At 40.7% G+C, this 24,267-nt stretch overlaps 1 protein-coding gene across 8 annotated transcripts in view; it reads left to right on the top strand.

Annotated features, from left to right (window-relative positions):
• Positions 1-4,113: 4,113 nt before the first annotated feature.
• The window catches only part of atp10b (ATPase phospholipid transporting 10B), a 268,252-nt gene continuing 248,098 nt past the window's right edge, over positions 4,114-24,267 (top strand). For 5 of the 8 annotated variants that reach the window (XM_087995245.1, XM_087995247.1, XM_087995248.1 and 2 more), the window contains exon 1: positions 4,136-4,232. The gene's annotated coding sequence lies outside the window, so the exon portion shown is untranslated. Of the gene's footprint in view, positions 4,233-24,267 lie in introns of all 8 variants that reach the window. The other 3 variants (XM_043703361.2, XM_043703360.2, XM_087995246.1) reach the window with 3 other exon arrangements.

Below are 24,267 nucleotides of genomic sequence, written 5' to 3' on the forward strand. Positions count from 1 at the left end.
CTTGCAGTATCCTGCAAGTTTCAATGAAATTTCACCCCCCCACCCCCAACATCCTTCGAAACACCATTGAGTACATCCCTAGAGTCCTCAACTGCTCCTCAAATAACAAAATTTTCATCCCTGGGATCACTGTTCTGAACCACCTTTGCACCCCCTCTAAGTTAAGCACATCCTTCCTGAGATATCAGGCCCAAACTCACAATATTCCAAATGCGATCTGACCAGAGCCTTATACAACCTGTGGGCACAACACGCTACAACTTGCCCAAAGATGGGAAAGGAATGCCATCCGAGAGAGTTCCACCCGCGAACAACTGTACTTTCTGCATGAATGTTTGAGAAAACAGGTACTGCCAAAATATCTCCAATACAAACCCCCGATAAAAACACCTCAAGCTAGAAGTTTAACAGAACGAAACGGCTGCAGAATGCTCCGAGAACTAATCAATGACGCCCACCACAGCCTCCGAAAATACAACGGGGAAATTGCACACAAAAACCGTTATTCAAACAAGCAACAAATCAAGAATGGACAGACGCGGTAGAACGAGCCATAAACACCAAACAACGACAAACACAGATAAATCGGGACCTGAAGAAAAAACTTGACAAACTCACAAACGAAGACAAAACCAATAACACAGGGGCATGGATAAAGAACTTATCAGACCGGACCCTATCAGACACAGAAAAAGCGGTACTAGTAAAAGGATTAAATTTCAATTACCGAGACGCTGACCAGAAGGATTTCCTCGCGGCATTAGAAACCACATTGAAGACAACAAACTCACGGAAGAAACACAACAAACGATCAGACAGACAGTTGCACCTACTCTGAGCTGAAAGAGGGAAGGAAACAAACTGAACACACAAGAAAAGAAAGCCCTAGAAAACCTCAATAAAGACAAAAACATCGTTATATTACCTGCAGACAAGGGACGGCTCAAGTCATCCTGAACAGAAGGGACTACACAGAGAAAGCCAATGCACTACTCGCAGACACCAACACCTACCAACAGGTGGCGCTAGCCCCGACCCCACAACTAGGAAACAAAATTACATTTAACCTAAGCTGAAAATGTGTTGCTGGAAAAGTGCAGCAGGTCAGGCAGCATCCAAGGAGCAGGAGAATCAATGTTTCGGGCATGAGCCCTTCTTCAGGAATGAGGAAAGTGTGCCAAGCAGGCTAAGATAAAATGTCGGGAGGAAGGACTTGGGGGAGGGGTGTTGGAAATGCAATAGGTGGAAGGAGGTTAAGGTGAGAGTGATAAGGTGAGGGTGATAGGCCGGAGTGGGGGTGGGGGCGGAGAGGTCAGGAAGAAAATTGCAGGTTTGGAAGGTGGTGCTGAGTTCGAGGGTTGGGACTGAGACAAGGTGGGGGGGAGGGGAAATGAGGAAACTTGCAAAATCTGAGTTCATCCCTTGTGGCTGGAGGGTTCCTAGGCGGAAGATGAGGCGCTCTTCCTCCAGCCGTCGTGTTGCTATGGTCTGGCGATGGAGGAGTCCAAGGACCTGCATGTCCTTGGTGGAGTGGGAGGGGGAATTGAAGTGTTGAGCCACGGGGTGGTTGGATTGGTTGGTCTGGGTGTCCCAGAGGTGTTCTCTGAAATGTTCCGCAAGTAGGCGGCCTGTCTCCCCAATATAGAGGAGGCCACATCGGGTGCGGCGGATGCAGTAAATGATGTGTGTGGAGGTGCAGGTGAATTTGTGGTGGATATGGAAGGATCCCTTGGGGCCTTGAAGGGAAGTAATGCATGAATTTGCATGAAACAGACAACACTGAAGCAATTGAATAAGCTGGCTCGTTGCTTTCTTATGGAAATAGATCAAAAGAAAAAGTCTCCTTTCATAAAGATTTATACCTGTGCTTCTTTAAAGGCTAAATCAAAATGTTGAAAACACAATGACAGCACCAACACTGAAAGGGCAGACAACACTGACAATATTTTTTCCAAAGTATTTTACAGCTTGAACTAAATGCCTGGCAGCAGGGTTTCAGGATAGCATTAGTTTATTAGTGGTGTCATATATTTTATACATTGGATCTCGGCAAAGATGATCCAGTTTTCTACAGAGTTACAGTTGGTTCTACTGTAAAGTGCTTTTCTTCAATATGAATTGGCTAAAATGTGATTGAAGAATTTTGACCATTATTTGTAGAACACAAGCTTACCTTCCCTGTATTGTCTGTAACATGATTCTGGCCCTATTAGTTTAAATGGTATTGTGCAATTTTCTTACAGCGCGAGGTCGCATGGTAACGGAACTATCACGTTATATTAGAACCGACTGTAGTAGATTTATTGACAGTGCTTTAAAATGTCAAAGACTTGCTTTCATCTCCTGGCTTTTTTAAAATGTATTTCCTTTTCCTTGAGTTTGCACCCAGACCTAATCAATCAAGCACTATGAGCATCAACAGTAAATATTTTTGTAATCAACCCTAAACAATTGAACATTCTGCATTTTCCTCCTGTGTAAAATAAAATTCAAAATCGAACTACCCGAAAAAACAAACATATGTACACGTAGTCAATTCTTCGGACAGGATTTTCTGTCTTCAATTTCTTGAGCTAACAACTTGCCAGGGGCAACCAGCTAAGTGTCCATTTGGCTGAACGTCTTCAATGAAATGTGACAGGTCAAGAAGACTTAGGTCAGCTATACTGAAGAGCTCCAACCATGCCTCAGTGAGAGTATGATACTCACAGTACTTTGCAGACAGCATCTTCACTGCTTAACAAGTGATTTCCAACTTTTCGGAAGTCAGTATTCCTATTGTACACTTCACTCACTTCGAGATGCACCTCCTTGTTGTCAGCCTGCATCACAGTATGGGAGTAGCTTATGCAGATTAGCTGGCCCCACCATTAAGGAAAAGGGCAATAGCAAAGCTAACACCAACCATACCCCCAGCAGACGCTCCAGATGGAATTGCCTGCTGGAGCTGTAGTTGGTGTTAGCTTTGCTCCAGTGAGAGAAGTGAGTTTAGATACAATATGTGTTCTGAAGAGTGCTGTGCAAGAGAATGCTGGGAAAGTCATACGCTGGGACATAGTACCTGAAAATGTTGAACCATTCACCCTTCCTACCCTGCTGAAGTGAGATTAGATTCCCTACAGTGTGGAAACAGGCCCTTTGGCTCAACTAGTCCACACTGACCATCTGAAGAGTAACCCATCCAGACCCATTCCCCATATTTACCGCTGACACTATGACCAATAGCACCTAACACTATGACCAATTCACCTAACCTGCACATCTTTGTGACTGTAGGAGGAAACCCACGCAGAGACAGGGAGAATTGGCAAACTCCACACAGACAGTCACCCGAAGCTGGAATCGAACCCAGGACCCTGGCGCTGTAAGGCAGCAGTGCTAACCACTGAGCCACTATGCTGCCCCTTTTTTTTTGTTGAAGTTTCTTGGTGTACTCCTGTCTCCAATTCGGAGGGACATATTCCAGCCGCTGATTTCCTTGGCCTCTTCAATACACTCCTGTTTGGTTTAAGAAGCTGTGCTCTTCTTTCCATCCTTGGCAAATGTCATTTCACTGCAGTTTTGTCAGATTTCCAGCAAGTTCCACGGGTGTGTCTGTGTGAGAGAGAGTGAGTGAGAGAGAGAGAGAGAGAGAGAGAGAGTGAGAGAGAGTCAGCCTTCATACTTCTGTGCTTTTCTGCAGTTTCTGCAATTTGAAAAATTCAAGTGCACTTAAGCCTTTCTGACCTGTACCAAGAACCTTTTAATTAGGAATCTTTCTTTCAAAAAATTCAGCTTCTTATTCTGACAGTTTCTAATTGCTTTAGAAATAAAGCAGAAGGCCTCAACAGGTTCCAAACCCCCTATTGGTCCTGCTGTTTCAGTAAGCATTATTCACAACACCAGATAAATATAGTGAGTACCAATTTCTAAGCAGATTAAGTCCAAAACTTCAAAACTGCTTCGGTAACCTAAATTTTAAATGCCGTGTGCCCTTTTGTGTTACATTTAAGAATAGAATGAAATAAACATTTACATTGTTGGGTCAGCAATTGATTAACTACCCTTGGTCAATGACTCATCGAAGCTGTTCTATTTGTCTAAACTGGTTTGTCTGCCTTCTTTATTTACTGCCAAGATTTCCTTGTTTTCAAATGACATGTTACAGTGGAGTAGGTATTGTAAATGTTCAGAATTTATTGAAGACATCCTATTTATCGAAGAAGATGAAACTCGACTCTTAACAACTAAAGGTGAGTAAACATTTTCACTTCTTGGGACTTCCTTGGGAAGGATGGGCAGTCCCTTTGTAAGTAAATTAAAGAGGAAGGAAAAATGAGCTCTGTAATCAGCAAAGCTGCTGTAGAATTAGTAAACCAATGATACCTTTATCAAAGCTTAAATGAAATCTACGGGCGAATGCTTTTATACAATAGAAAATCCTTGAAAGTTATTTGGAGCACAAAGAGAAAATCTAAAGAGATGGAACTCTTAGTATCTGCCATCATGAATCAATATATTGACTTCACTCCACTCCAAACAACTTTTTAAAAAAACTTTGTAAAATATATTCATTGCTACTCTGCATTCCTATTAATTCTTGTGAGTTATGTTCCCAGTGAGATGAGTTTGATTCATTGTGAAACTCTGCAATATTTTTATGAAATTATATCCAATGTGCATATAGCTTGGAAATAAAAAGAAGTAATACAAATCGCTGGGGAAAGAATATGAGATATTGCCTCACTTTAAAACAGGAACAGGTTCCACATTACTTATGGAATGTAATCAGCCAAGTTTGATTTCATTGCAGAAGTTATACTAGAGGGTTAATTTTGCTGGAACTCATTGGATAGGGAGCATTCTCTCTGGCTCTGCTTCAAACATTCATAAAGCTTTCCTTTATAAATAGGTCCAATTGTCTGTTGGAGGGTATTTTTCTCTGGATTTACATTTCTTTGTAATTCCCAATATACCATATTTACTTGACAACAAACTTGCATGGCTCAACACAATATATCTTCTATCATGTTGCATTTGATAAGTACTTATGATATTTTTGTTACTCCACGTCAATGAACGTGTTGACTTCTTTACCTATTTTCCTCCTTGGGTCCACATTCCTGATGAAGGGCTTAATGACTGAAATGTCAATTCTCCTACTCCTTGGATGGTGCCTGACCCATTCTGCTTTTCCAGCACCACACCTTATAACTCTGATCTCCAACATCTGCAGTCCTCACTTTCCCCATGATTGTCTGGGTTAATGAGAAGGCAACTAATAGCTTAACTTAAGGCAGCGACATAAGTGGTCTTTTCAAGAGACGAGTAATCCAGAGACACAGGCTTTTGTTTTGAGAATACGATTTTGAACAAGAAGCACTGAGGGCAGCAAGGACATAGAATGTGCTCTGTTCATCATCAAGAGTGGCTTGGTAGCCTCAGTTCTGACTGAGTTGTCTAAGTTCGAAAGGACATAACTGCTAAACTGTCACTGTGGCAGGTGATGAGGGATCTCATAACAGAGAAAAGTTTATTTGATTTCATCCTCAACAATCTGCCTGTTCTGAATGAATCTGTCCATGACAGTTTTGGTCATGGTGACCGCCACTCGGCCTTTGTGAAGGCAAAGTTCTGCCTTCACATCGAAGACACTCCCCATAACACAGTGAGGCTCTATGACTATGCTAAATAGAATAGATTTCAAACAGATCAAACACCAAACCTGTGCACCCATGAGGCATGTATACCATCATCAGTAGCAGAATTGTTCTCCAAAACAATCTCCAACCTCATGGCCTGGCATATTCCCCACTCTCCCATTATTAACAAGGCAGGGATCAACCTTGGTTCCGTGAAAAATGTAAGACATGCCAGGAGCATTATTATTAATGTTTTGGAATCATATTCTCAAACTACTTGCCAAGTTTGGCATGTTAGCTTTGGTTTCAGTTCAAAATTCATCCATTGAGGCCCAGGATATTTTAGTTTCTGGTTGGTTAAAAGTCTGAATGGTTAGATTGGATGCAGGTGGATTTTATATGAGCAAAAATAGCATGTGCTTTAGGCAGTCGACTGCAACCGACTGACTACCAAGCCTGTTTTGACAGGAGACAGGGAACCAGCCTGCTCCTCAGAGAATGTTTGGCACGTTAATAAGTACTTCAGTAAGGTTTCAATTCTCAGCTGTAACTCACTGGGAAGATTTGAATGTGGTTCACTGTTATGTGCCTCGGGGAGGATGGGCAGTTACTGTGAGGATAGTTTCAAGGCAAAGGCCAGTACCTCCAATGTGGCACTGCTATGGACCTGGAGGAGCAAGAGAAGCCGGGGTGTTTTCTGCCAGTTCCCTGAACTCCCTCCACCTTCTGACATGTGCCAAATTCTTTGTATGTGAGGAAAGCCAGACTTCAAGAATTTGCATGCGTAACTAGACTACCACTCTGTTTCCAGTGAGTCAGCAAGTCAATATTCACTCCGCCCAGCATATCTCCTTTCTTTGTTAATTATTACTTGGCTTATGTATGCCTTCATTTCAATCTTTTCTTGACAAAGCATTTATTGTCCATTGTCTTCAAAAAAAATCTACTGATGCCTTTACAGTACCATTTCATTGAAAAGTTCTTAAAGTGTGACAAACTTCAATATAACTTCTGCCTCTGGCCTAATTTAAATCCTGTGTAACTGCATTAGAACTGAAGGTCACAAATATTTGATTCCATTGAGTCCAATACTTCTTTACGTGAGACTATTCAGTGTTAGAACTTTTACCACAATTTCTGAAGAGGGAAATAGTTATGTGGAGTTGACATCCAGGCAATGCTATCTTAGAACATGCTTTAAAAACCAAGCTGAGCTAATATCCGGTTCAACCTGAAATGTGAGGTTACATGAATAGGTATAGGTGTATGAGATGAAAATTCTGTGCAACATGATAATTCTGATTCTGCTGGGATCAAAATAATGTCATCATTGAAATGCAGCCAGTGAAGGTTGAACAAATCTTTGTCATAGTTGATGTTGTATAGATTTGATTTGGACATGTTTTGAAGATTGAGGAAACACTTTAGCTTCTTAAAGTTTTAACAGTGAAGGAGCCTGTTACATTGTAAATAACACTTTCTATTGGAAGGAAACAAGTATGCAGTTTTCACTGTACATTTTACTTTATGTGAACATTCCTCTTTGTTAGGTGCCCATCATTAATTTTTATTCAATCTTACATAGATTTTGTACTATTCTGAAGTGGTCACTTTGTCACTGATGAAAATTCCCTGCCTGTGACTCCCTGTCAGCTCAAACATTTCTGACTATGCAGCCTGACATAGTTCCTTGACCAAGTCTCCCTCCTCCTACACATAACAATTGAACTTTGTTACTTATTTTTTAAATTAAATATTTAAAGATTTCTTTTCCCAACAATGAGGAACAAACACAGGTCTGAGCTGCTGAAATGTGATTACAAATTGGCTTACATAATGGTGGAGCAGCTTGTTCATTCTAGGAACCTAAACATGATGAATAAATGGAAATCGTAAACTGTGCTCTGAGGAAAAATTGTAAAGTCATGATTGTAAATAATCCCTGACTCTGGCTGCATTCTAATGCCTTCAGATTGAATTAGATTTTTTTCAGTTGCCTGCATCAAAATGCACCCTGAACTACAATAAAAATAAATTGATGAATACCCATGACGGCTGTGTGCGTTCACATGTGGAATAATATACTTTTGTGAATTCATCAGGAGATCTCAAGGGCAGTTCCAGCTGAGTGTCTTTGGCAAAAATAAAAAGCAAGCATCCATGAAAAGAGAAGTGCAGTTGAATTTTTTGCTGTACTGACAACTGTGTTTCCTTCAGCCATGCTAACTTCAGTATTTTGTTAAACAGGGTAAACCCATCAGCATGTGTGATTAAATCATCATGCCATAGATCATTTGATTCGTGTGTTTGTGTGTGTGTGTGTCAGAGTCAGTTCTACGCAACATTTTGGTTGGTATGATTTATTTTAATCAAACTCTGATTGAATTTTGTCTCTTTTTGGAAACCTGCAGTTAGACATCATGTGGCCATTCTCCAATATCTCATTCAAGTAGCCATTTTTTTAATGTGAGTTTAGAAAATGCGTTAGCAAAATATTTACCTATGAGGAGTGCTTCTTACCCTATCTCAAAATAAGTAATTGAACAGCATGCTAAAAGAGCAGCCTTGACTGATTTTTATGCTCTTGACATGGCCAAATGGGACTTTTTACCCTTGAAGATAATAGCAGCGCAGACAAAATTTAGGATCTTACTGACGTGTTTAATTTATGGCAGCATATTTAGAAGGCTTCGGTTGCAAAGTAGTAATGTCTCTACCTCTAGTTCAAGCCCCACCTCCTCAAGAGGTGTGATATAACATATAAAAACCAGTTGTTCAAAAAGATCTACTGACAACTATATCCATTGAGAAGCAGGAATTGGAAAAGAAATGAGAGGTGTTGGCACTGCCCACCCCATACCCCCTACCTGGGTAGAAGGGTCCTGCTGCTGAACTGAACATAATGGTCCAACCCTTGAACTGAGCACAGCAGACACTGGTTGTTACATATGAATAATCGATTGAAGCATATATCATGCTGAGAGACATCATCAGGTCAACAATGATATTTTTGGGTTTGGTTGAATTGGGATCATGTGACTTATGCGCAAAAAGAGGGTAAAGCCATGAGGTATTTTGATTCGATTTATTGTAATAAATAGCAAAGTTATTTAGTGAAAGCAAGAATTGAAAAGAAAGCTATAGGCAGAGCTTGATTTGATGACTTTTATTGCTTAACGTAAGCTCAATCAGGCATTAATCATTATATTATCTCCTGGATAATTTTAGAGTACAGGAGTACCAGTTGCATGAGGGAGTGTCAGCTAGCAGCAAGAAAGACTGACTGGGTCAGTGACATTATATCATTACTTTGGTCAATTATATTGCTGTGGTCATTTTGAAAATGTTTGCTTTAGATGGCAACATGAAATAGTTCACTATTGATACACCTTGCTTTTGTTTGAAAATACGATGGTTACTAACCTGAGAAAAAGAAGAAACTTCAAAGCTCTAAGTGCAAATTTGGGTGGAATCATCCCAGACCCTGAATAATGTGAGCCGTGGCAAGAAATTTGGGAGAATTGCTTGAACAATTGAGCAAGGCCTTTCTCAACATGGGAGCAACAAGTTACATTTACTATTTAGATTCTGGATGTTGAGATGAGATTTTCGTGAATGAGCAGCATGTGATCTATTAAGGGGGGCTTACTATTAACGGGGGCTTATTGGTTAACCTTGCCTCATTGATATGCTGCCAGCAACCAGACAGCAACTAGATGTCGAGAATTCCTAATCTGAGAGTCAGAGCAAGTCCCTGATGACTCCATCTTGCCGATTTCTCCTGGAGACCTCATCTTGGACACCCTGCACCAACGTCTCAGAGGACAAACCACAGGCAGAGGTTGGAAGCACTTCATTTTCACAAGTGCTGGCATCCAAAGCACACTATCATGGCATTTCTCCAATGCACTACAAAATGCTTCTATGAGACTGTAAGACCGTAAGATAAAAGGGCAGAATTAGGCCATTTGGCCACCAGGTCTGCTCCACCATGTGATCATGGTTGATATTTTTCTTAACCCGTATTCTCCTGCCTTCTCTCCGTTACCCTTGATCTCCCTAATATTCAAGAACCTATCTCTGTCCTAAATACATTCAATGACTTTGCCACAGAAACTTGTGGAGGCAATGAGTTCCACCAATTCACTACCCTCTGATTGAAGAAATTCGTCCTCATCTCTGTTCTAAAGGGTCATCCCTTCATACTGAGGCTGTAACCTCAGATTATATTCTCCTATTTGTGGAAATATCATCTTCATGTCCACTTGTGCATACTTAGAGAGGGTTGTAAGATAAGGTATGCATAACGACATACAAAAATGTGCTTGGCCCGGTGCCTAAAAGGCAATAGGTGTAAGAATGTGCAATTGTCTGTACAAGCACGTTTCGGCTTTGCTACTTCTGAGCCAAATAGTGCTGAATATTGTGCAGTTTTCAAAAAACATTCCTACCTCTAACCTGTGAGGTGAGAAATTAATTGATGAGGAAAGTAAATATGTTTGTGCTTTAGACACTACCCTAAGGAACTCCTATAGTGGTATCTTAACTGAGATAATTGACTCCCACTAACTACAATTATTTTCATTTGTGCTTGGCATGACTGCAACCCATTAGAGAATTTTTATTGATTCCCATTGACTCCTGTTTGTGAGGGTTCTTTAACGCTATACTCAGTCAAAAGCTGACTTGAGGTGAAGGGCAGTCGCTCTCACCTCTCTGGAGTTGTCTATAACATATCTCAAAAGCTCTACCTCCTGAACTATATAGTTTCACTGTTGTAAACTGTAAGCACTATTTATCCATTCGTGGTGCATTATTTAATAATATAGAGACACTTGCCTCCAAATCAAACTTAAAATTAGTTACTTGTCCATTGACATAAATATTCTTTTGCAAAGAAGCTTGGTTTGGATTGCACATTTGCCCTGGAATCATTCTTATTTCTCTTCAATTGCAACCTATTCCACCTCATTAATATCTTTGTGAGTAGTTATTTGACTTCTTGCTGCTCTGAGACTATGTCCTATTTCTGTAAATCTTCTGCAAATGACTTATCATCTAACAGGTAAAGGATTCCTTGTGTGCTATGTTTCCTCACTCACAATTGATACTAAGTCACAGAGCATCTGTTAAGGTGAGAATGTCCAAATTTCACTCTTGAATTTGGCATTTCTCATGTCTCATGTTTACAGGGATGGGACTGGATGGTGGTTGGTGTTGGGAGGAGGGAACAGGTCATATTTTGAACATGTACAGTTCTTCAAGATGGCTAGTCATTTCACTGACCAGCTGTTTCCATGGACAGCAAAGATTAGATTAGATTCTCTACAGTATGAAAACAGGCCCTTTGGCCCAACAAGTCCACACTGACCCTCTGAAAAGTAATGCACCCACACTCATTCCCCTATCCTATATTTACCCCTGACTAATGCACCTAATACTATGGGCAATTTAGCACGGCCAATTCACCTAAACTGCACATCCTTGGATTGTGGGAGGAAACTGGAGCACCCGAAGGAAACCCACAGAGGGAGAATGTGCAAACTCCACACAGACAGCCGCCCAAGGCAGGAATCAAACCCGGGTCCCTGGCACTATGAGGCAGCATTGCTAACCACTGAGCCACCATGCCAGTTGAACTCACTGGTGTTTGAACCCAGAGTTTCGAGATTGGTCAATGTCACTGTTCTAAGTGTATTTCTTTTAGGTAACCAAGGTACCTCTTTGGAGAGCTTTGGTACCTCTGTGGGAAAATTTGAAGTTGGGGATCTAGGTCCTTTGGGGGAATAGGTATCACTTATTACCAGTTATTCATTGTGGAGAGATGCATATCAGGGATTCTTTCAGGGATACCTGGTATACTTTAGCATAGTTAATTGTGGAGAAGTTTGTGCATAAACAATGTATAAATACTTTGGAATTGTTCAACCTCTCAAGAGCAGGTGGCATATGTCAAATGTGTATGCATGAGATAGCTTTTTTTGGTAGAATGTAAACTGTAAAACAAAAATTGAAGTAATAGATCAATTGATTTTTCAATGTGTTCATGTATACCTCAGGATACTCAATGAGTTGACATGGTATGTAAAAAAGGAATGGACTGAGAGGAAGTGAGTCTGTGTAAGGACTAAAGGGACATATTGTACTTTTCCCTTTCAGAGAGATTAGGTATATCTTTGGATCTGTTCCAAGAATGTCTTTACTGGAGGAAAGGCATTTTTTGGTGGTGGTAAGGCTTTGAGTTTGTGCTTGTGTCTAACAGTGCATAAACCCATATAGTTTGGCAATGCCACCAAGAAACTAGAAAAAAACACGGAGTTAAAAAAGAAAAACATTGTTTGCTATTTCAGAGTACTTGACTATATAGCGGCATTATGAAATTGCTGCTGCATTACAGAAGTCCCAAGGTATTATTTTTACAATATGGTACACATTGCTGGATAGCTCCAACAGCTATTTACATTGAAAGGTTTGATGGTATGAGGTACTAAACACTTAAGAGAGATGTTTGTTGACACAAGGCAAAAGTTGAAGTATATTTGAAGGTCGCTGGAATCTATTCCTCTGATCACCATGTTCTATGATGCATTCTCATCTCTGCTCATACTTTTGTGTATGCTATCTGACCTCTTGGTCTCCATAAAGTAGACTTGCTGCAACAATCCTCTCATTTAGGTTTGGATCTGAAGAGCATGCTTTGCCTTCTAACCAAGAGACTTTCATCTTAAACAAGCTACAATTTATTATATCAGAACAACCAAGCACAAGTTGAATTGTAACCAAAACTATGAGGGAGACCTAGTTGTTAAGTCTGTCTGTTTACTTAGAGATCCAGAGTTTCCTCAACCACGTCCACATGACATCATCCTATTGGATGATGCTTAATCATTCCTCACCTTTAACCTTTCAAAACCTAACACCTTACATAACAACTTGAGGCCTAGAATCGTGGATGGATCCAAGCTACAACTGAGTGATTTTGGGAGAGGGGATCATTGGTGTGGGATTCATGGAGGAGTGGGAAGGGTAAACAGCAAGTTGGACAGAGAGGTAGCTCCCCACCTTCCTGATGCTAGCTCCCACTGAGTGCCTTTGAATCAGGGAACAACTCACCCTCACCTCTGGACCCCAAGAGCAATGCTACCTGGAATTCCTTATTGTGTTTCCCCCAGAATGAGCTGCTGCCTGTTGCTAGGTTAACAGCAGTAGCACAGGGTGGGTCTCTTAAGTTCTGCCCATTTTATGTATTCTTTGAAGATATTGTTCATGCTCCACAGCCCCATCTCCACAACCCCAGCCTCCCACCAACTCAATTATTCATCATTTGATGCATCCCCAGGTGGAGGAAAAATGCTACTCCAGTAAGTTTGCAGCTCAGGTACTTTTGTACATTATGGCTGAAATTTGTTAGAGAAGATTTTCTGGATATTTTAAGACTATAGCAGTTGTGGCTCTGCAAAGTAATTTTGATAAGAAAACAGCTTTTCAATGCTGCTGATGTGTTTCCTTATGACTCAAGTGAGTAAAACTTTCTGAAATCTAAGCAAAAGATCAAAAGTGCCTGCATATGCAAATTCCCTGATTGAAAGTTAAAGTTGACTTTATGTTTCTATTTTTAAAAGCACACTGATCCACTGTGCACTGGGATTATTCTTGCTCCGTCTGTCTGTTTTGGAGCAACTTAAACGTTGAGATCAGAAGATCAGATTCTCCAGCCCAGTGGTAGAGAATACAAACTGTGATGAAGGCTGTTTACTGCCATCAGTACTTCTGTTTGGTTCAATACACATTAATCTCTTAAAATACAAAGTAGTTTTAAGAGTCACATTGAGCTTCAAAGTTTAATGCTTCCAATGATGAGGTTACAATTTTTAACTTGTGCTGTTCAAAAACAGAACTGTTGTGGGGATGGTGAGCTGATTGAGCAAAGAGGACAAAAGGTTTGCTCATTGTTTTCCCAATATTTGATACATAATTTTATTTTGTCATCTCAGTCTTCCTTCTCACTCTTTATTTACTTCAGAGGAGATGTCAGTTCTCTGTAGCCACTCTTCACCAATAAGTCATGAACACACAGACTATGAACATCCTTGTGCATTATTTTCCTCTCCCAATTGTGCTATTTCCACCAGGTCTCCCGAGATAACAATTCTAATGAGTATCTTTAGTTGTTCTTTCTGTATCTAATTTGTCTAACTCCACATGTTTTGCATTGCTTAGATACTGTGTGTAAGCTGACATTGATTTGTAAATTTATACACTTCTCACACAGGTTAAAGCTTTGACTTTTTTTCTCATTACATGGATCCTTCTAGTGCACAAAATTGCTCTCTGTCGACAAAGATTTACTCTCGTCACTAAACTTCCTTGTTAAATGCTATTTGCTAATTGTTCAGTGAAGCAGATGTGAAGAGATCACCTTTCTCATTCTTTTTTTTCCTCCTAATTACTCAATTTTAGACTTTTACATTTCCAGCAATAACATTTGTGCAAATGCTCCAAGATTCCACTTGTATTTCTCCCAGGAAGGCAGAATTTTTCCCAGTCGCGTCCTTTTACATATTGACCTGCAAAAATGTTTGATGATATTTATGACAGCAACCAAACTACATGATCCATTAAGATGAGACATTTTAGAATTCTGTTTGAGTATTTAATAGTACAAGACTACATGTTAGGTTAGATTATCTACAGTGTGGAAACAGGCCTTCCGCCCAACACCGACCCTCCGAAGAGTAACCCACCCAGACCCATTTCCCTCTGACTAATGCGCCTCACACTATGGGCAATTTAGCATGGCCAATTCACTTGACCTGCACAACTTTGGACTGTGGGAGGAAACCGGAGCACCCAGAGGAAACTCATGCAGACACAGGGAGAATGTGCAAACTCCGCACAGACAGTCGCCCGAGGCTGGAATCGTACCTGGCACCCTAGTGCTGTGAGGCAGCAGTGCTAACCACTGAGCCACCATGCAGCATGTGTAAAATTCAAAGGTACATCTTAAAAATAAAGAATCCTGCAATCCTTTGACTTGAATGTTTACAATATATGATATAAATGAAGACGCAGGAAGATGGTGATGTTTGTTCTTATCCTATCCATTGCATAGGTGGCAGTAAAATTGACCACATTACTAACCTGTCTAGCACAGCCAGATTTGTCTCCAACCAGGTGACAAGGGCTCTCATCCTAAACCAGCAATGTTGTTTGCAATATACACCTGCAATTTTCAAAAAAGTATTTTCCTTTCTGCTTTTCTGGCCTCACAACAAAACTTTTTAAAATATGTTAATTCATGAGACATGGGTGTCTCTGGTAAGACTAATATTCATTGCCTTTGAAAAGGTGATGTTTTTTAAAAAGTTTTAATTGCTGCAACCTGTCATCATGGTTGTGATGCAACTGAGTGGCCATTTCAAAGGACGTTGAGGATGTTTTTTACATGCCCTACAGACTGGAGAGGAGGCAAGTAAAATAGAGTCAGTACCAGCTCCCACCTTCTTAACAATCACTGAGCTCGCTTGTACAATCGCTCGTACAAGATCGGCTGCCTGCACACTACATGTAAAGAAATAATTAAGGGCCAACCTAGCTTATTTGGAGATCAATTGACTCCAAAATTACCTTGTGCAAATCATAATGCCATTAGAACATAGGTGGGTGGGAGTTGACAGCCCATTTTTAATTGGTACTTATTCTGTTGGTGAGTGAGGGATGAGTAGTCAGATTTATTAAGCATTGTGCAACTACATATCTTAATTCTTTCACAACAAAACTACACCAAGTTTTATAGCACTTTGAAGTAAGAACTGGTCTAAGGTGTAAATGGTGTAAATTAATGCAAGAAACTTTTTTTAACCACAGTATTTTGCAGACACAAAAATATTTGATAGTAAAGTCTTATTGTTTTTCACTGCTGGCATTGTTTTGGATTCAATCAGTAACTTCAAGGCATGGCCTCTCACCAGGGTTGCTATAAACAACTTCTGCAATCTGCCCTAAATCCTTTACATCTGATCTTGGGAATATATACATTTTAATACAAATCTATTACAACTTGAAATAGTCCATCCTTGTCCTATTTCATTTCTATTTGTAAATACCTCAATTATATTATTCTGTTAATTTCTTCTGTTCAAAAGTCTTTTATTTTCATTTCTCATAACTACCTATTATGTGCCTTAGTTTAGTTCTCAGAAAACTTGTGCTGTGACCTGTTTCCATTTGGAATTATGAAGTTAATTGGATTTAAGACAATGAAAGCAGAAGAATCCTCTTCTACAAATATTGATTTAATCATTGGTTAATTTTCTTAAACACTGTGCTATCTCTTCACCAATAATGCCTCAATTCATTCAAAGTTAAAAATCACACAACACCAGGTTATAGTCCAACAGGTTTATAGTCTAACAACCACCTGATGAAGGAACAGTGCTCCAAAAGCTAGAGTGTCCAAATAAGTCTGTTGGACTATAACCTGTGTTGTGTGATTTTTAACTTTGTCCACCCCAGTCCAACACCGGCTCCTCCAAATCATGACTGTCATTCAAACTTGGCATTCACATAATTTAAATTTAATGAAAAGAACCTGTTAAATGTGTAGCTATATGTAGCATTGGCATCACAAAATTCATATCTCCCACTGATGGAAACAAGCAAATTGCAAATTTTATTCCCACATCACATTTAATCATTCACTCAGATCTTCAAATGAAGCCAACACTACTCAACAGAATTCAGTGCTCTCTCTGTGATGGTTTGGTGGGGAGGGGTGCATTTAATCAAATGGGAAGGTTGGGGGTATACCATCTCCACCTTCTTGCCCTGCCACCAATTGAGCTCTGGCACATTCTGCTGCTGCTGCTGCTACCACCCCACATCAGGTAGGAGTCTCACCATGTGGGGAGCATGTGTGTTTCTTTGTGTGTTTCCTTGAAGGCTGCCCAAAGAGCCCATCCTACAAAACTGCTTCATACCCGATTAAAAGTTCTGGAGGAAGGAAGGGGGACTTTACTGAGATCAACCTCACTCTCTTTGCCAATTACATCCATTCCTCATCTCTCCTTCTACCATCACTCATTGCTTGACCCATGACCACTGGTGATACCAGACCTTGTCTGAAGTTGTACTGTCAATAGCCACTGCTTCTCCAATGGTAGCAGTGTGTCTCTAATTGCCTAACAGGACTTTGGTTCCAGAATTCTTGATCCTGGGAAAGGCCTTCCATCGTCTAGTGTCTGAATGGCACTTATATTGGTGACCCTTCCTTAAAAGAGGTGACATGAGCTCTCACCAGCTTTCCAGCTGAGGGTGAGACCACTATTGCCTCCATTTAATACCCTATGTATAGTGTCTGCCCACTTAATACTTTTCCATTTCCAAAGTGCTTTATCTCCTAAATGAATCATGTCCTTCATCAACACAAAGCCACATTACATCATCTATTCTACAGCTTCCACAAAAATTATATGACATTAAACTTCATTTATGTTCATTGTGTTGGAAAATGCTACAAAAATCAATGTGATTTTTTTTCCCATTAGCTTGTTTTCACGACATTTATTTCCTTTGTATGGAAAGTTTCTGGAACATTTGATGCAGTCAGTGAGACAGACAGACGGGCCATGTTTGACACTGGGCCAATCATACCTTCAACTCAACATTTTGGCTGAAAAGCTTTGTTCTGTTGCCATTGAATTTCTCTGTGAATTGCAAAATCTAATGCTCTGTAGCTATGACTGAACTACAGGTGGATGGGAAATAATTCAAAATGCTGAAGGGCTAATCATCAAAATCAGGTTCTACATGTAGGATTTCATAAGTATATTTATCAATTTTTTCTTAAAAAATTAGGTAATCATTGTAGTGATTGTAACGAAGTCAGCCAGGTGGACCTCATGGATATGAGTTCCCTGATTGGGGCCGTTAATCTGGTCCAATCAGGGAGCCTTGGCTGACAGATAAAGTAAGAGGTTCTGTTCAGTCTGAGAGCTGGCTCTGAGGCAGCTATATCAGTGTGAGGGACCCTGAACATATAAATAATGGGTGACTTGATGACAGGATACTGGTTTGTGTGGAGTTATTTCAGTGGCAATGAGAGAAAAGCATGTTCCTGAAGAAAATCACCCACAACAGTCATCTTTATGTATGGGTAAGTAATACTGGCATCATGCTGTCTCATTTTTTCCTGCTGTCAAATATTTGGCTCAGTATGTGGAAAGAATGCTTTATATTTTCTGGGCAAATGACACTGGGGCAGATGAAATGCAACAAGTAATTCCTCTGAAAGCTTGTGGACCCACAGTTTTTTTGGTTGTTAGTACCCCAATTTTCCCTGAGGCATGAGATTTAGTTAAGGAGTATTACAATCCCAAGCCTCCTCTAATTCTGAGATACTATTGGTTTTACTCGACAATTCAAGAACTTTGGGAATCTCTATATGGATTTTTGACTCAGTTAAGATAACTGGCAGAAGCACATGACTTTGGTTTAGCCCGTAATGAGATGCTGAGAGACCATTTGGAATGTGGGATTAATGATGTAACCATCCAAACTGCCTACTAATTGAAGCCCAACTGATATTCAAACAGGCACTAAAACTGGCTTTCTCACTGGAAAATGTGGCAAGTGTAGCATATGAGTTGCAGGGTATTCCAATGGAAGTGGACATCCTTGCCAATCCGACAGAACTTGGGGAACACCAGTGGAGTGAAGGCAATTGGATAGCCTCATTCAGAACATATTCTGAACAGTGGGACTCTCGGTCAGCCAACAGCAAAATCCCAAAACAAAGCCAAGCCTCAGCCAAACGTTTAAAATTTTCTTCAGTATCCAGGCCGGCAAGCTTCTGTAGTTGCTACCGATATGCTGATTCAAGACAGCAAAAGAGTGCCATTAGGCCTAAACTGAGTTAGAGAACTCATAGACTGGTATCCAGGAGAGTGCACACCCTGGAAAGTCCACCTATATCTGGTTTAGAACAAAGTTAAAAATCACACAATGCCAGGTTATAATCCAACAGGTTTATTTGGAAGCACTAACTTTCACAGTGCTGTTCCTTCATCAGGTAGCTTTGGAAGAAGATCATAAGACACAAAATTTATAGCAAAAGATTACAGTGACATGCAACTGAAATGATGTTGTCACAAAGCTGATCCTTTTCTCAAAGTTACTGTGCCCTGAGCTTTTTACCAGAGATTGTGAGTATGTGCGTGTGTGTGTGTGAGTGCACCTGACAGAGTGTGTGTATGTTTGGTAAAGTGTGTATGTGTCAGTGTGATGGAGTATATACTGTGAGAGGGTGTGTGCATGAATGTGACTGTGGAGGATACATGTGTGTAAGAGAGAGAACGTGTGTATGAGAGAAGGTTTGTGTGAGTGTGTGAGTATGTAAGAGTGTGTGTGTATGTGTGCTTGTGTCTATGTGTGTGAGAGAGTGTATAGTGTAGTGTGACATGAACCCAAGGTCCCAGTTGAGGGACTCTCATGAGATCTAACTTGGCTATCAGCCTCTGCTCGGCCACTCTGCAATGTTGCATCTTCCAAAGCTACCTGAGGAGGATAATTGTCTTCCAAAGCTACCTGATGAAGGAGCAGCGCTCCAAAAGTTAATGCTTCCAATTCCTATTCTGTGAATTTTAACTTTGTCCACCCCAGTCCAACACCTGCACATCCAAATCATGGTTTCGAACAGTTAAATTGCTTAGCCATGTCCAAATGAGATCCAATTAAAATAAACGTCTGATTAAATGGTCACCCAATTCTTAGTAGAGGTCAATAGTGATGTGGCCATTTCAGTGATCGCAGAACCAGATTTTAACAAAATTTGCTCTGGACTCCAACAAGTAAGTTTGTGTAAGACCTCGGCTAGACTGAGAACCTATACCAGCAAACCACTACAGATTAAGGGTGCAACTTTGGTTCAGGTGTGTTATGAGAAAGCTTTGTTTCAGTTACCACTGATTGTAGTAAAAAAACTCGCACCCAAACCTGATAGGATGAAATTGGTTGAGAAAGATTCATCTAGATTGGCTCAACATCTTGCAATTAGAAAATGCCTGCCTGAGTGAAGTCCTAATTAAATACCTGGAGGTTTTTCAGGAAGGTCCAGGGACTATCAAAGGAGACAAGGCCACCTTGCATGTTGACCAGGAAGCCATTCCATGATTCTGCAAGGCCCACGCAGTACCATTTGCCTTACGGGCAAAATGTAGAGGCAGAAATCAGGAGATTGGAAAGCAAAGGAATCATCAAACCATCTAGTTTACAGAATGGGCAGCACCAGTCATAGCGATTGTTAAGCCTTTGCGGAGATTTTAAACAAATGGTAAACCATTTCTCACAGCTGGATAGATACCCAGTCCCCCACATAGAGGATATATACCTAGAGCTGACAGGGAGGGCTTTCCTTCAGGAAGCTTGTCATGAGCCACGTGTACTTGCAATTGCAATTAGGTAAGGATTTCTAGAGGTATGGTACAATTAATACCCATAAGGGTTTGTGCCAATGTACGAGAATGCACTGGGGATATTGTCAGCCTGTGCAATATTTCAGCAAATAATGGAGAACATTTACCCCAGGTTGCCATTTGACGTGCGAATAACTGGGAAGACCTGTAAAGAGCATTGACAGAACTTGAACATAATCCTTCGACGTTTCTCCCAAGTGGGCATACACCTTAAAAGGGAAAGATGTGTATTCCAGGCAACAAAAGTGACCTACTTTGGCTACAGAGTCAACAAGACTGGATTACACCCTTTAGAAAATAAAATGAGGATGGTCAAGAGTGGCCCAGCTCTCACAGCTGTAGAGCTCAGATCTTTCCTTGAGCTGATAAATTATAGAATCCCTGCACTGTGGAAGCAGGCCACTTAGCACATGCCAATAATTATCACACCCAGATCCATCCCCCTACCTTATAACCTACATTTTCCAAGGCTAATACACCTAGCCTACACCTCCCTGGACACTATGGGCAATTTACAATAGCCAATCCACCTAATCTGTACATCTTTCGACTGTGGTTGGAAACCGGAGCACCTGGAGGAAACCCACACAGAAACAAGGAGAATGTGCAAACTCCATACAGACAGTTACCCAAGGACGGAATTGAACCTGAATCCCTGGCACTGTAAGGCAGTAATGCTAACCACTGAGTCAGCGTGCCATCCCCATTATTATGGAAACTTCATAACGTGACCTCCATTCTGGCACCTTTGCATCAACTCTTAAAAACGGGTCAGCCGTGGAAATTGTCAAGTAGCCAAGCCTTAACTTTCAGGGTAGTGAAGAAACAGTTAATATCCTGTAAGATTTTGGTACACTGTGATCCCAAGAAAGATCTGGTATTAACAAGTGATACCTCTCCATATGGCATTGGGGTGGTATTAAATCATGGATAGCCCAATGGAGAGGAATGCCCAATAGTATGTGCATCCAGGACTTTGGCAATGCAGACCGTAAATACACCCAGATAGAGAAGGAAGGTTTGATGGTCATATTTGGAGACAGGAAATTCCACTAATAACTTTAGGGACGTACATTTGTAATAATAAAAACCCCTTCTAGGCCTATTTAAAGAGGACAGGGCAGTGCCGCCCATTGCTTCAGATCAAATTCTGTGATGGGCTCTATTACTTAATTTATATAATTACAAGTTAGAATGCCATCCGGGATGCCAAGTAGGAAATGCGGATGCATTAACTTGCCTCCCATTAGCAGATACACCACCAGTGGTACCGCCAGAGGAAGATTCCATAATTGGTTTGAATTTTGTGGACACACTTAAAGTCAAAGCTAACAATTTCAAACTTTGGACACTGAAAGATCCAGTCCCGGCAAAACATTTGTGGGAATGGCAGGGAAACCCTGTACTTGGTTACACATCAGCTACACAGGTTGCTTCATGGACTCAATGTTCCTAGTCATTGTGGACACCCTCAAAAAGGGACTGGAAGTTCATACAGCTCATTTGTGAAGCACAGTGACAATGGGTGGCATGGTGGCACAGTGGTTAGCACTGCTGCCTCACAGCGCCAGAGACCCGGGTTCAATTCTCGCCTCAGGTGACTGACTGTGTGGAGTTTGCACGTTCTCCCCGTGTCTGCGTAGGCACTCTCCGGGTGCTCTGGTTTCCTCCCACAGTCCAAAGATGTGCAGGTCAGGTAAATTGGCCATGCTAAATTGCCCGTAGTGTTAGGTAAGGGGTAAATGCAGGGGTATGGGTGGGTTGCACTTCGGCGGGGCAGTGTGGACTTGTTGGGCTGAAGGGCCTGTTTCCATACTGTAAGTAATCTAATCTAAACTGATAGAAAAACTGCACGCATCTTTTGCCATACATGGATTCCTGGCAGGTAGTTTGAGTATTTCCTCAAGTCAAATGGTATTCAGTATCTAAGGACAGTTCTCTACTATCCATCATCTATTAGTCTAGCAGAAAGAGCAGTCCAAACTTTGAAGGCAGGCTTAAAGAAACAGCATAGAGTTTTGCTGGATACCAAACTTCCGATTCCTATTTGATTTTAGGACCACACCATGCAACTACAGGGATAGTTCCAGCAGAGTTGCTAATGGGGAGAAGACTCTGTACCAGGTTAAGTCTGATATTTCTAGACTTGGTAGGAGGTGAGTGGAGGGAGGCATTTAGAAGGTCAATGCTGGATATAAGACTCCGCTAAGTGAGAAAGACAGCTTTCTTTAGGTGACAAAGTTTGGTGTAGAAATCACAGGACTGGCCCTGCATCAGTAAGAGGCATGGTTGACATGAAGTCAGGTCCAGTGGTGAATAAAGTTTGAGTAGGTGCGATAGTGCTAAACAAGCTTGTGGACCATATGAAAGCTGCAAACTCGCAAATGGTGAAGGAGCAGTACTTGCTTGGCTCCTCGACAGCCCCTCAGACTGTTCTGGAGCTCATTGTTTTTCTTTCTCCATCAAGTGTTGAAGATACCTCAAACTCTGAGATGGAACAGCCAGTGTCACTGCCTCAACATCTTTTTTTTTGTCTGAAGAAGAGAACAAATGCCTTCTTTTATCCAACAATTGTAGTATCTCCATATTAGCTTGAGCATGTCTGAATGAATTCTAAAACAATGTGGTGTGATAAAACTGAGAGTTTAAGACAACAATTTGAGTACTTCCATGCACTTGAAGAAATACAATATAAATAAATACTCTCTGTCTGCTCAATGGTAATCTATGGGATGGAAATTAATCTGATTTTCAGTCTTTCATTTATAGCACCCCACTAAATTATGTGACCTCCAAAACTCAAATGATAAACTTAATGTGAGGTGTCAGATTGGAGTGGACAAAGTCAAAAATCACATGACACCAGGTTATAGTCCAATAGGTTTATTTGAACCCTCAAGCTTTCAGAGCCCTGCTCCTTCTTCAGTTAGCTAGTGAAAAAAAACAGATTATCTCTGATTATTCAAGCATTTTGTGCTAGAAATTTGATTACTATGAACCTTCTCCATTCATCAATATTTCTTTTGATGAGAAAGCTTGTCACTAAATTCAACACAACTCCCTGTGTTTAATAATCTACTGGGCACTTGATTATTGGTACTCAATGTTTTCAAAACCCTCTAATGTTGATGAAGCTGACAACAGCACCCTCTATTGGACTGTTGGAAATATCAATCTAAGTTATGTCTGGTTGTACTGTCTACATTTTGTGGTTTAATTTTCTCAAGTTTGTTCAATCTCACAGACTATTATATAAGCAATTTGATGAAGCATATCGTGATAATCAGGACTCAATTGATATTTTTATTCACCGATTGCTCAATAACTTCTTTACTGCCTTGTACCAATTTCTGAACTTCATTATGGTTTGGGTATTTGTGTTAATTACATATTGTGACCTTTTCAATCCAGCAATTAAAGCAGTATCTAATGATCTCTGGGTACCATCTAACAGGATATCAATAGACTTAAACTTCCCCTTTCTTCAATTAAAAGCCAGCAAGATTTCATGGTTCATTTGAGTTCTCTGTATAGGCCTTAAATGTGTCTTTAAGATATGTTAGAAATACGATATGAAGAAATGCTTTCTTTGATTTCAGTGTCGTACTGAGTCTGTACATGATGTGAAGGGGGAGTTTTTTAATTCCCAAGAATGGTTTAAACTGGAAGAGAAAATTGCAGGAACCTCAAGTAAATGCCCCCAATGTGCCCATTTTATACCTTACTGGAGATATATTTGGATGTATGAGAGCTACATGTTTGCCTGAGGTAGCACATTCATTAGGCAGCCAGATTGGGAATTAGCACAGCTGTTAGTATCATTAGTACATGGTAATGAGGCACATTTTCGTTTGAATACTACAGGTTTTTAAATTTCGGCTTTACTTACTGACACACAAATGCAGAGGGTGCATTCACAGCCCATGTAGTGACATCATGTGACATCACTACAGCTATGCCGCAGGACTTGTACATTGGTTTCACGTTGGACACTTACTTCATGTAAAAGCCAATGCCCCAATATTAATTACAAACCTTGTGATCCAGAGCAGCATTCAGGAAGAGTCTCAAAGCCACACACCACCTCTGTAACTGTCTCATTCCTTGGGCAAGGTAATGAAAGCAGCATTGAGGGGCTGGTCAGCAGGAACCTGAGGCAGAGACCTTGGTCATTG

The sequence above is a fragment of the Chiloscyllium plagiosum genome, unplaced genomic scaffold, assembly GCF_037043375.1.
Source record: "Chiloscyllium plagiosum isolate Xiang-an unplaced genomic scaffold, Cpla_swu_hap1 HiC_scaffold_16, whole genome shotgun sequence".
Taxonomy (NCBI): Eukaryota; Metazoa; Chordata; class Chondrichthyes; order Orectolobiformes; family Hemiscylliidae; genus Chiloscyllium; species Chiloscyllium plagiosum.